The 12,609-nt window shown below is 40.6% G+C and overlaps 1 protein-coding gene across 1 annotated transcript in view; it reads right to left on the minus strand.

Annotated features, from left to right (window-relative positions):
* The window catches only part of mpp7a (membrane palmitoylated protein 7a), a 141,907-nt gene extending 132,099 nt beyond the window's left edge, over positions 1-9,808 (minus strand). The window contains exon 1 of the mRNA XM_042399017.1: positions 9,513-9,808. The gene's annotated coding sequence lies outside the window, so the exon portion shown is untranslated. The remainder of the gene's footprint in view (positions 1-9,512) is intronic.
* Between the last annotated feature and the right edge of the window lie 2,801 nt (positions 9,809-12,609).

A 12,609-nucleotide genomic window follows, 5' to 3' on the forward strand; every position in this document is an offset into this window, starting at 1 on the left:
CTGTGTCCCAGTGAATGTACAAACCAAACCCCAACTCAACCCTGTGGAGTATGTCTATTCAAACTCTATTCAAATCCAAACTAACTTTACAAACTGCATGATGATGCAGTCACCGTCATTGCAGACAAAGTAAAGTACTCCTACACACACTGCTATATGAAAACCATATGCCTTCAGTTATCATGGTTTGACAAACTATAAATATCACACTTAAATATCACCAGAGCCAAAAAGATCCACTCAAAGGCATTTCCATAAGGTTACTTAGCAATTAGTGGTGAGTGAAGAGCTAAGTTGACAGAGAAGAATGTCCTTTGATATGAGGGCCCCATATGATAGGCAGCAGAGAATGATTATAGCTGTTTTAGGATGGTTCTTAAATAAAAGGCGAACACCAAATTACATCTGTTGTAAAGTTATGCTGTTGGGTAAATAATAAAACCAGGGAAAAAATCAAGAAGACTAAAAAACACTATTAAAGTAACTTCACATAAATTAACTAAGTAAACAAAAATAAATACATAAATTAAAAAAAATACTTCAGTCTTCGTATTAACTAAGTAAACAAAATTACTGTATTACTTCTAATAGTGGCCAGGGCCTTTATTTACGTCAACTGTAAAGAGTATCAGGCCTTTATTAAAAGCAGGCTTATATTAGAGGGAGGCCTTTATTTCTATTTTAGAAATAATTTCTTCTATTTCTTCCTTTATTTCCCTCTGTTTGAGAAGTATATTTGCTCGTATTTTAGTATGAAGCCTCCTTGTTTTCTGATCTGCTTCTATTTGCTCTGTTAATTTTTTTTTTGAACATTACCGGTAATTATGGTAATCAGCACCAGAGACTTCCGCCGGCCAAGCCAGTTGACTTCCAGTTAGCTCTCTGTTAATTGAATCGGGATAAAATAATTTAATTGTGCAGTTCTTCTATACTTTCCAAATGTTAACGGACCAAATGGATCAAATTCTGATAATGAAACGCAGGGGTTGTGTGAGTTTCATTACATTTGTCACATAATGAGAGCTCAACAGGCTGCGGGGTTCTGAGCAAAACGTGTTGCCCTGTGTAAAGGTGCTACCAGTGATACACGGTGTTCAGACATACACTGATAACATTACTTGCCCGCCACCCCCACCGTTGTTTTGCTTTTTTTACAGAAATAAAACCCATAGTAATGGAGTGAGATGTCTGTCCTCCCTCCTGCTCTCTGCTGTAAACACACGTAGCTGTTAGTGAGCAGCTGCTGTCATGTCTCCCCAGGTCTCAGTACTTGTTTTCGGCAGAAACTCTCCTGCTCTCTGCCTGAGCCTGCTCTCGGATGGCGGGTTGCTCTGGTAGCTGCAACCTCATCGTCACACGCAAGCTCTCTCTCTCTTGACCACACACACTCGCTAGGCACTGAGCTATTCCTTAGAGGAGCTACGCTACTTGTATAACCCATGTAAATCTCCGATGCTTAGGCCCAGCGGGGGGTCAACTCAGGCCTGGTGGCCCAGCGGGCTTGCAGTAAACTGGTGGAAACCCTGACGTTTGTGTCGTGTTTTCGGTCTCGGTTTCAGAACCATTACACCTCTACAACCACATTAGGCTTATTCTTTCCACCAGATGTGACAAAACCTTAATAATCAGTCACTTGTAATGCTTGAGTAATAGGCCTAGTGTTACAACTAAATTACCTCGACACTAGAACTGCCCGTTCGAGGACATACACACTAAGTAATGGCTTGCATGTAGGAAGATAATAGGCTACGTGACATACAGGACACAGGGTATTGCATACTGAGTCTTGTTGGTTTAGATGGCTCACAATACTGTCTCCTTCTCTTTTATCCTCCAGATTGAATACTTTTAATCACATGGCCAAAACTATCAAAGAGTGAAGATTGCATAGCTAATGGTTCTAATAGGCCATTGTGAAGGGGTATTCACAGTTAAACTGCTCTAATTGCACTCAATGAGCAGCAAGGGAATAGACACATAATGGGCCTAGAGGTCTAAAGATGAATGACTCCCTGTCCAACGCATGCACACACAAACATACACACACATACAAAAGCTTGAGAACATTCTTTCAAGTTCACAGACAAAAGCGTGCATTCACACACACATGCAAACAAACCTCCTCTTGCCGATCAAACATTTACGTGTTGTAGAGAGGCAAATATGGGGGCTGGGATGTTAACAGGCAAATGAAAATGCAGCCTCAGGGGATCTGTACCCAGAAGGAGGTGGCAGGAGACACAGCAACAAGTGTACAGAGCTACAGCTGACACTACTTGAGACGCCCCACACACAAAGGGGGGATTTAGCCCATGAAAACCAGTGTTGCTGTCTGGAAAGAGCCCCTGACAACTGACAGAAAACAGGCAGCTAGAGAAAACCCTCTCAGGCTAATCAGCATTATTCTGAAAGGCTCAAGGCCCCCACAAGACCCCACCCAGACTCACAAAGAGCCCTGCATACCAAGTTATTCCCCTATTTCTATCCCCCCCGTCTCCTGTCAGTCACCAAATAAACACTTATACTTCATCAAGGTCAAGGGTGGAATAGATATCTTGAGTGGCACCAGGAAATCACACGTGGTTTAATCGAATGCAGGGAGACAAGCAACACTGGAACATCTGTGTTGTCTCTCCTTATTGCATTTGATATCAATCATTACTGCAGTCGGGAAGCCAAGAGGAGTCATGTAGTGGAAGTAGGATCCCTTACCTGCCTGGAGGCAATCTCAAAGAGCTTAGGCTATATGGTTCAAACAAGCAAAATAACCTCCAACGTTAGGACGTGTTCATACCAAATCCAGCAATGTGTGAAAAACAGCAGCCCTCCTATTCATTTGAATATGGGCAGTGCATTTATACTGCGGGGGTGGGGACTGCATAGGGCTCAGCAAAAAAGTGCAGCGGTCATCCGGCAAAAAGTTGAACCCGAATCAACTTTTGCCGAAACACAATCCAACGTCATGCTGCATTGGGAAATCACGTAAGCCGGCGATGAAGACGCCCACGGGAAGAAGAACTTTGTTTACTTGTGGTATTCCGCTGTTTTCCAAGGAACTGTGAAAATGGAAGAGAGACACATTGCTGCTGTGATGACCTTTCCACAGCTGTACAACACTGCCATGAGGGAGTACAAAGATGTAAATCGCCGTGCACTTGCTTGGCGTTGGATCAGGCTGCAAGTTGGACTTTCTGGTTAGTATTTATACTTGTGCTATGATCAGATACGTCACACAAATGGTCCATGTAGTGACAAGCCCACACCTCCACAGAACCCTGCATGGTAGAGCTGCATTGCCGGATTTGGTCTGAACATGGCCTTAGGTTCAGTTTCTCTCTTGAACGTTACTTTTCATGTGATCTTACCCTCTAAAGATGGTGGAACACATAAGGTTGTTACAGACCTATGACCATTATGCGATTTAAAAGGCTTTCACAGCAACAAGCAAGGAGTAGCTGGTAGTTACATCAGTGTATAATGTGTGTATTACATATCTTTACTCTCATTAGTCTTAGATTAATTACATTCAATATCTTATATGGCATGATCAAGTTGCTGTCACTGTCATCTTTAGAGATCAAGGCAAGGAAGGAAAACATCAGTGACAGGACTGGTGTATGGTAACCAAGCTTCCAAGCCCTGTAAACATCAACACAAGCTACATGAATATTACAATCTCATAGTCCATTAATACAGCACTGGATACTCATCACTGACAGGCAGTGCTGGGCAAGCTAAGTGGAAAGTGTAGTGAGCTAAGCTATCAGTTACTCTACATTAAATAAAGGTCCACTACATTGAAGCTTTCAGCCAGAGAAATGTAGCAAGCCAAACTACAACATGGCAAAAGTAGTTTGCTACATTGAAGCTACTTCTATATTTTTTATTCTATTATTCTTATTGTTGTATTTTATATGATTGGAGTTTAAAAAGTGGTATTTTTACTAGGCCCACTCTGTACTAGTAGCTACATCTAACAATAAATTTAAATAATAATTTTGACTTACCACCTTTGGTTTTGTAGAGACTTGCACTTTTGTTGTACCCTCTGCTGGTCAGTATTAAAAACTAGAAAAGTAATATTTCAGAGTAGTCTAAACCTTTCCTCTGCTCCCTCATTTTTAATCAAGTGGCTATTGTGTGACATATTTTCTGTCACAGTAAGTGTTAAGACTGCAAGAGTGTGGAGGTTTATCAGAGCGCACTGGGTCACCATTGATTAATAAGGTGGGTGTTGGGATGCACCCCTCACTCCCCTGCACCAGAGACGTAGTAGGCATCAGCTCAAGGATTGGTACGTGATGTCAGCGTCATATGGAGGTTCTTCCGTTGGCTACATATTTATGCGTGTATGTTGGTGGCCTCACATACTGATCCTTAGTTTTATTTCAGACTGCAGCAGAAAGCTCCGCTGCGCTTGAGCTTCAGAAATGCTTGGTAAAATGTAGCTTGTGTGGACACTACAACACTACTTTATCAATAAAAGAGCTTCACTACTGAAATGCTATTTGATTCAGAAAACAACAACGCTACCACCATACTGCTGAGAAATGTAGTTAAACTAGTAAGTCGCTACTTGTAGTGACGCTACTCCCCCACACTGCTGACAGGTGACATAGATCCTCTCATGCTGACGGTGTAAACTTGAAGCTGTGAGGTCAGATTATTTGTTCAGTGCCTTGCCTTCAAATCCTTTGCATTTGTGTACATATGTGACATTAATTTGGAGATGCCTTGAGTCGATTTTCCATTAAAGTGAGCATTCAATACTAACATATGTACAAACTAGAACTACACAAATCCTCTGTGGTTGCTGTGATTTACTGGACAGAGCCACAAACAAGTGTACAGTTTGGCCTATTTTGGTTCCGTTTGCTCCAAGTATGTTGAATTATTCACGGGGAAGCCATAAGGGGAATAGGCGTAGTAATGCTAGGCAGGGTCCATGCATGGAAAACCCTCATAAATAAAACAACATTTGACAAAAAAGCTTGACGTCAGTCAAGTGAGCCCACTACTTCGCTATGTAAGGCTATAGCCTTCACTGCCTACTGACAAATTGTTTACAAGCTGCTACAGACTCCCAGTATGTCTCTACTTGATTATGCAACAATTCCTTTTCAAGCAACTCCTTCTAAACAATGTTTTAGCTTTAAACAATGGGCTTAGAAAACCTTACAAACCTCTAATTTGCAAGATTGTGATCATGCCATTTTGTGCTTACAGTATTGCCACAGTAAAAACTTATAGTCCCAGTTCCTGTTAGCCCAAAGGCTATAAATGCAAACCAATGGGTTACACACATAGCTGAATAAGACTACTGTACTTTGCAACTGGACCTTTCCACTTCTTAATAGTGTATATCTTCAATCAGGATTGGATCAGTGTTCCATGACAAAACACCTCACTTTAGGACCACTCATGTCTAGACCTATATGCAGTAGCACATTACAGCTTAATCTTCTCCTTGGGGGTTCAGGACCTGACTTGCCTTCCCACACCCACTGGCAGTAGAATGGCAGTAGAATTAATAAAGTGTTGTTAATTCTACTGCCATTCCCTCAGTCTCTCTGCTTTCTCCATCAAAAAGATGACCTGCATGGAGTTGGGAGGGAAGCATGCCTGAAGGGTGAGAATCAGGGTCAGCATTTTATGTACATGAGCTAAAATATAACGAAGCCAATGTCGGTGTCTGATGGCTGGTATCTGCTGGGTGGGTTCATTCTGGCGCAGCACAGCAGAGACTTAGAGGGTCACTGAGAGAAACTCTACACTCCTGCAGGACAAGCAGGGGCAAAACAAAACAGCACCACTACTGGTGATGCTCATCAACTGTGACCCTACCAGATACCCTGTCAAATACATCACTTTAATCTCTTCGACTGGGATCAGCTGAGCGGCAGTAGGCTCACAAGTCCATTGCGGACTCGCAACAGAGATTAGTGATACCATGGAGTAAGATGGTGATTATGCATAGAGAACAGGATGGATGGATAAATAGATGGATAAATGGAATGAGGGACAACTGGATAGGTGGTTGGGTGAGTAAAAGAATGAATGAAAGAGAAATGGAAGAGCGTGTGGATGGAAAGACAGATGTGTCTGTGGGTATACCCATGGTTGCACGGACAGATGGATTTCCTGTCCTCTCTATATATGCTGCTCAATTCAAAAGAACCATAATGATAAGTTTTTCAGTTAGTGGTAAGCCAAGGCAGATTGACTCAAAGATGATCTCTTCCACTGACAGCAGATTTTTTTCATCTAGTTCCTAGAAGTTTGCTTTCATAATCTTATCACCTTTTAGCTGTCAATTTCACAACACAGAACGCCACACTCTATTCAAGTGTAATCACAGAAAAATTGGACATATGGAGAGCTCAGGAAAAAAAAAATACATATGTGGGATGATAATATTTTCATCAGTCCAGCTTCAGACTGTATAACTGGATTAAGCTGCTGCAACAACATATGTACTTGTATTCATATTTCGTATGTTGCCAAGTTCAGCTATTGCTGGTAGTAAAGTAAGTTCACCTCAATACATCAAGAGGCAGCACTAAGAGGCCTGAGCTGAGAAACCACTCATAACTTAAAGAGGTGGAGAACTCACTACAAGCTAATGCTGCTGAAACACAGTCACTATTGAGAGAAGCCAAAACAATCTGACAACCCCTCTTTACATGCTCTGGCTACTTTAGTCGTTTGCTTCACTGCAGTACAAGAATGACTGCATTCCTGCAAGAGCTGAAATAGCAATTTGTCCAGAGTTGTATTCAAGGCAGTCACAATGAGTCAAACCATTGCTTAATTCTCATCAGACCTTGAATTAGTATTATTTTAGTCCCTGTGTGACAGTTAACATAAATTATCAGTGGAGTTGTTTGGGTAAGAAGAAAAGGTCAGTGAAATTAAGGATGAGTAGTGACATGAAAACGTTTGTCCTCAGACGAGGCAATTTCCTGTGATTCTGAGTGAGCTGATAGTGATCCAAACTAATACTTGGATTAAGAGTCTTAAACCACTGTATCCTACCCACCCTTAAGCCCCAAGAAAATAACCTTGCTGCTGACAAGCAGTTATGGAAGCAAACTCTCAGCATTGTGCCTCGCCAATGGGCTGCTGACAGGTTTCTCATCAACACAAGCCAGGCTGTTGCAATGACAGGAACCGTTTGTCTCAATCAGCAGGTTGCTTGGATGAATTCTGGGAGTCGAGCCCTGCGCACATAGCATTCTCAGTTCCCACACCACCCTCCCCCTACTCTGTGACCCTCCACGCCAGGAACAAAACCTTGGGAATGTGAACTATGTGGAGCTGCAGCTCCGAGACACCTGTTCAGACAACCAACACAGGGCAAACCCTCCTGCGCTGGGCCTCGTCTAAGCCTCTGCATCCGACCCCACCCTGACCTTGCCAGCTTCCATATACATACTCCATCACTGTGTGCATCAAAACCAAGAAAACAAACATCTGTGTCAGCCCAGCCATGAATATTTCCAGGAGGCAAGCCATTGCAGCTATTAACAACTTGTATGACACCTTAAATTGCCAGTGAAGAGTGTGTGAGCCCATTTTTAATGTAGCATCACTCACTTGTCATGACACCAAGGAGTGTGACCTAATAACGGTACACGCCAGAGTAATGAAATGGACTAAAATACTTATAATCAAAGTCTCCTGGGAGTCTCCCCGCCCAGCTGGAATGCAGACTAAAGGCCTCCCACCTTTTTCAGGACAAGATTTAAAAGAGGAACTAGGCTATTCCCAGTGAGAGCAAAGGAGCTGGCCAAAACTGCAGAGAAACCATTGAGGTTTTGGAGTTTACACAGGGAAATGTCTCTTCTCTAGAGATTACCCTCAGTGGCATTCAAATACAAGGAAAAGAAGTTCATCCTCTTACTGTCGTCCTCTTTTTTTCTCACAGCCAGAGCACCATAACAGTGAGGAGGAGATCAACTCCAAAATTAACATTTAGAAAGCAATATATACTGACATACAGCGTTGCATTGTCTTGATTAATTCATTTTGCCTGTGAAGATGCTACTTTAACCATACTTATACAAACCAATTAACAAGTGAATGAACTTTTTTCAAGCACTACACTTTCTCTGCTAAATGATAGCCATGTGTGCATTCAAGAAATATGCAGACTGTAGCTGTCAAAGGGAACAAATGACTCAATGGAATTAGAAATAATGGCATTTCCATTTTCAAGAAATTATTACTGACGTCTAAGAATTTTTACCACATCAAGAAACTGATATTACAGCTTTAGAGAGAATTATTGGGCACTTTAATGGCAAAGTGAAGATACATAATGGTCTTAATTGATCCTATGTGCTCCTTCATATCTTGCTGTACTCTTTGGCAATAACGGTTTTAAAGGATTGGTGGAAGACAAAAACACATGGTGCGCTGTGTCATTATTCTGTACAAATTAAAAGTATGAAAAACAAATGGCCGAGATGGGATGTAATGGAAGTTGGCCAAGTGCTGAGTCAGCTCAGAGGCTTGGCACTAACAGCCAGTGACAAGCTCCGTGTCACCATACTTGACTTTGCAAGGCACAAGGGCTCTGTATTCCCTCCGGCCAAGTGACAAGGCACACTGTACACACACTAGAGAGCAGGAACTGTGCGTTTTGGGTGTGGACATGTGTGAGTGTGTGTGTGTGTTTTGTGGAAGTTGAGGGTTGTGTCACGAGGAAATTTTGTCATTATACACATGTATATGTATGCTAGCATACCTAGACTATTATTCATTTTGTTTTATAGTCTAAGCTATGACATCACTGGAGGGTCCACTGTAGCTTCTGTAGCTTCTTGTGTTACTACCACTATAATTCAATTTAATTCAATTCAATTCTTATTGTCATTACACATTGTGCAGGCACATATGCAACGAAAGGAGGGCTACGGCACATAAAACACTAAAAAAAATGTCAACATAGGTACAAACATGCATTATATATGAGGTAGTATCTATCTGAAAGTATTTGTAATAGAGCTGTGCAGATAGCATTGTAAACATATGGCAGTAGTGCAAACAGAAAGTCATTAAAGTGCAGAGACGGTGCACTTTCCCACGAAAACAATGAACAAGCAGATATCAGATGAATTCCCATTGAAAATAAAAACACTACAAGCCATATTGGTTAAGAAAAGCACCTTTGGGTGTGAAGAAACTCCCAGGGAGTCTGAGGTTAGCTTGTTTATTAGCTTTAACTATATTTTAGCATGTAAACTATACGTTACAACCTGCTATGCTACCAACTGGTTTATATCATGCACCTAGCTATAGATTAACGTCAACAGAAGGTCTCACACACACCAACACATAATACACATACACACCAAGTGACATAGCTAGCTACATCCTCTGTATTCCTCATAAAACAATTACGCCATTTCCGACTTTCATTTCGAAAATTCCCACTGGACCCGCATTTTTGTTTCCACTGGCGTTTGACAATTGAGAAGACAAGTTTTATGCAATATGTTGATACTCACTTTGCATCGGAGGTCGGAGCTGAATGGTTTCTTCCTGGTCACAGTGTACTCCAACCGTTGCTTCGAAGAACAAAACTTTTCACTTGTTTTATTTCCCACTTTGGAAACCGTGATTTGATCCTCTATCTCCCAAACTCTCCCTCGCTCTCTGCGTATATCTGCTGAACACAACCTTTCAAAATGTTACGCCTCGGCTGTGCCACTCTCCGAGACGGATAAAGAGGTCTGTTAAGGTGCTGATTTGGAAACGGTTTGTTTCTTTAACACGCAACCTTAACAAATGGACACGGGACAATAAAGAGCTGTTCTGAGATCTGTATCGGACAGGGCCGCCCAATCTGTTCTGTCATTGGTTAGTTATGTTTTAAGGCGTGCTCAGAAGTTCAGTGCTGTATTTTCATTGGCTTGCTGTATTGTCAATCATCAGCTAACGCCTCCGCCGTAAATACGATAGTCCGCCGACAGAAGAAAACAAAACAGTAGCGCTCGGACAACCTAATTCTTGAATAGGAGGATTTACACAAATATATGTCAATATTCTTAAGACATTGCAATTTCCAGAACAAAACAGAGTGACGCATGTGGGATGGTATTTTTTCTCCCAAGTTTATCTAATTTTGTCGCATTTCAAAGTTAGGCAATTTCATTCCAACATTTTTTAGATTTATGTCAAAATAATATGATTTATTAATGTTATACCTGCAACACCATATGTCATTCAGAACTTCTAATTGCACATAGGCTATGTATATATCCATCCAGTACTGGCCTGCTATATCCTATACCTGCACCCCAGTTGTAAAACCATTGACATCTACTACATCTCTACTTGATATTTAATGCACTCAGGTTTTTATGTATCCATGCACCCTGAATGTTTTTAAGTTTGGTCTTGTTGTTATCAAATGTGATTTATCTGATGATTTGTCAGTTTTTATATCCTGGTCTTGACAGAAATGATATTTAATTTCATTTTGCAGTATTCTTTTTAAATGAATGACAATCTTGAACTTCACTATTATTTAAAAAAAAAAAAAAAAAAAAAATATTTATAAGCAGTCAGATAATGCAAGTTAGTGTTAGATATGTTAGTTGTGTTACCAAAGTTATAAAAGTGGTTTGATACCTCCCCCTACAGGTCATGTTTGGACAATAATGCAACAAGTAGTCAGGACCCAGACAAGGCATTTTCCAAACGAGGATGTGAACTGATTCTGCCTAAATGTTTTTGTAAACTAAATGGGTTTTAAAAAGTGTCTTAAATCTGGGGAGTTGACATTAGACCAGTGCTTCTATTTAGGTACAGTGAACTATACATTATGTCCTCTGACCACTGATCATCAATCTGTGACTAATCTTTCACTGTGTAACTATTTCATTAAATGCAGCAAATAAATAAATAAACACCCAAAGACAGAGAACATCCTACATCGAGGATACAGATTCATAAAAACCTATGCGCGCGTGTGTGTGTGTGTCTGTCCGTGTGTGAACAAGTTCCAGAAATGTGCTAACAATAGCAGCACCCCCTTTTGTGCCCCCTTGTCCCCACATTAAAGTTCGCTGTGTGCCAAAACGCTGAACCACAGCTTCTTTTGTCCTCAGCCTGGGATATGATGTGGGATATATTGTCTGGGAACAATGGAGCCCAGCAGCTCTCTGCTTACAGCTCTTCACTCTGAACCATCAATACAACCTGGTCAAAGCCACTGCTTTGCATGCACTCTCTGTTTCATTTCAAAGGCCTAAATATAGACTTGTAAATGATCATTATACTCCCAAGAAACTTGTAGTCTACATATTTGTGGTACTTTGCATTGATTATCCTTAGATATATTTATATTATTTGGTATCATATTTTTACAATCTTACTGTTGTCTTTAAACATAGTGGAGTACAGAACTTTTTCCCAGCTAAAAACAATGAATAAATAAATAAATAAAACCTAGCCATTTATAATTTGACAATGGAAATTGTGCACTCTAGAAAATAACTACAATAGTCATTTTGGTGGATACTATCTACATACAAAGATATCACAACGTTATCACTGGTGTATTTGTAAGGATTCATTGTTATGGTGAAATCCAGATAAGCTTGCTTGCGATGTCAAAGTATAACCACTAGATGTCAGGAGAGAACAAGTCATTGCTCAATTTAAGCCATATAATTGAACTCTTCATTGAAAACGGACTTCATTGTTAAATTGTTTCAAACGTGAAAATGCAATTGTGGAATAAGAATGACAATTTACCCGTCCAAACAGCGCAAATAAAAGGGTTTTCAAGTCTCTGAGACTGCGTGTCCCGTATGTTGCCATCGGAGGGGGGAGGTGGAAACGGGTTTGCAGGCAAGGTTGCCAGGTCTGCACAGTTATACCCACCTTTGTCGATTATATTTGATAGGTGTTATGGAAACACTATATGTTGTGGAATCGTTGTCAGCTAAATCACAACCCTGACACATGAGCAGATTCCTCCTTTAGCACATTTGCTTTAAGTTGAGTAGAACAGTTGTTTGATGTCGATGTGAATTCCCTCCAGGCTTGAAAAAAATTGAGATTTCATTTTTTGGTCAATATCGCCCAGCCTTACCTTTACCTAGCTGATGCATAATATCAGCTATCAATTACAAAGTGTTGCTCTCAAACTGAAATCTAACTCATGACAACCATAAATCATTGACAGTGTCAGGGGAAGAAAAGAAAAATGCAAGTGTAAACAATGTTAATATGATAATAATCGGTAAAACACAGGCCATATTGGATGATCCTGGCATTTTTGAACAGTCTGTTTTTTTGTTTTCTGACTAAATTCAAGACAACCCAAAGTCCAATTTGAGCTGAGTCTCACATTTTAATACAGCGGACTCCATGACTTTATATCAGTATTTGCATCGATATTTACGACTCACATAGCCTATACATACATGCTAAATTATATTTACATATAAACCAGCAAGTAACAGCACCTCAAGTTGATATTGTCAATAACACAGATATTGATACTTTTATTGGGTGTCGTGATTTTATAGAGGCTTTTCTCCACACTGGCGAAGGTTTGATATCTGGCAACCCTGCGATCAGCTCTACTGCACG

The sequence above is a fragment of the Thunnus maccoyii genome, chromosome 21, assembly GCF_910596095.1.
Source record: "Thunnus maccoyii chromosome 21, fThuMac1.1, whole genome shotgun sequence".
Lineage (NCBI taxonomy): Eukaryota > Metazoa > Chordata > Actinopteri > Scombriformes > Scombridae > Thunnus > Thunnus maccoyii.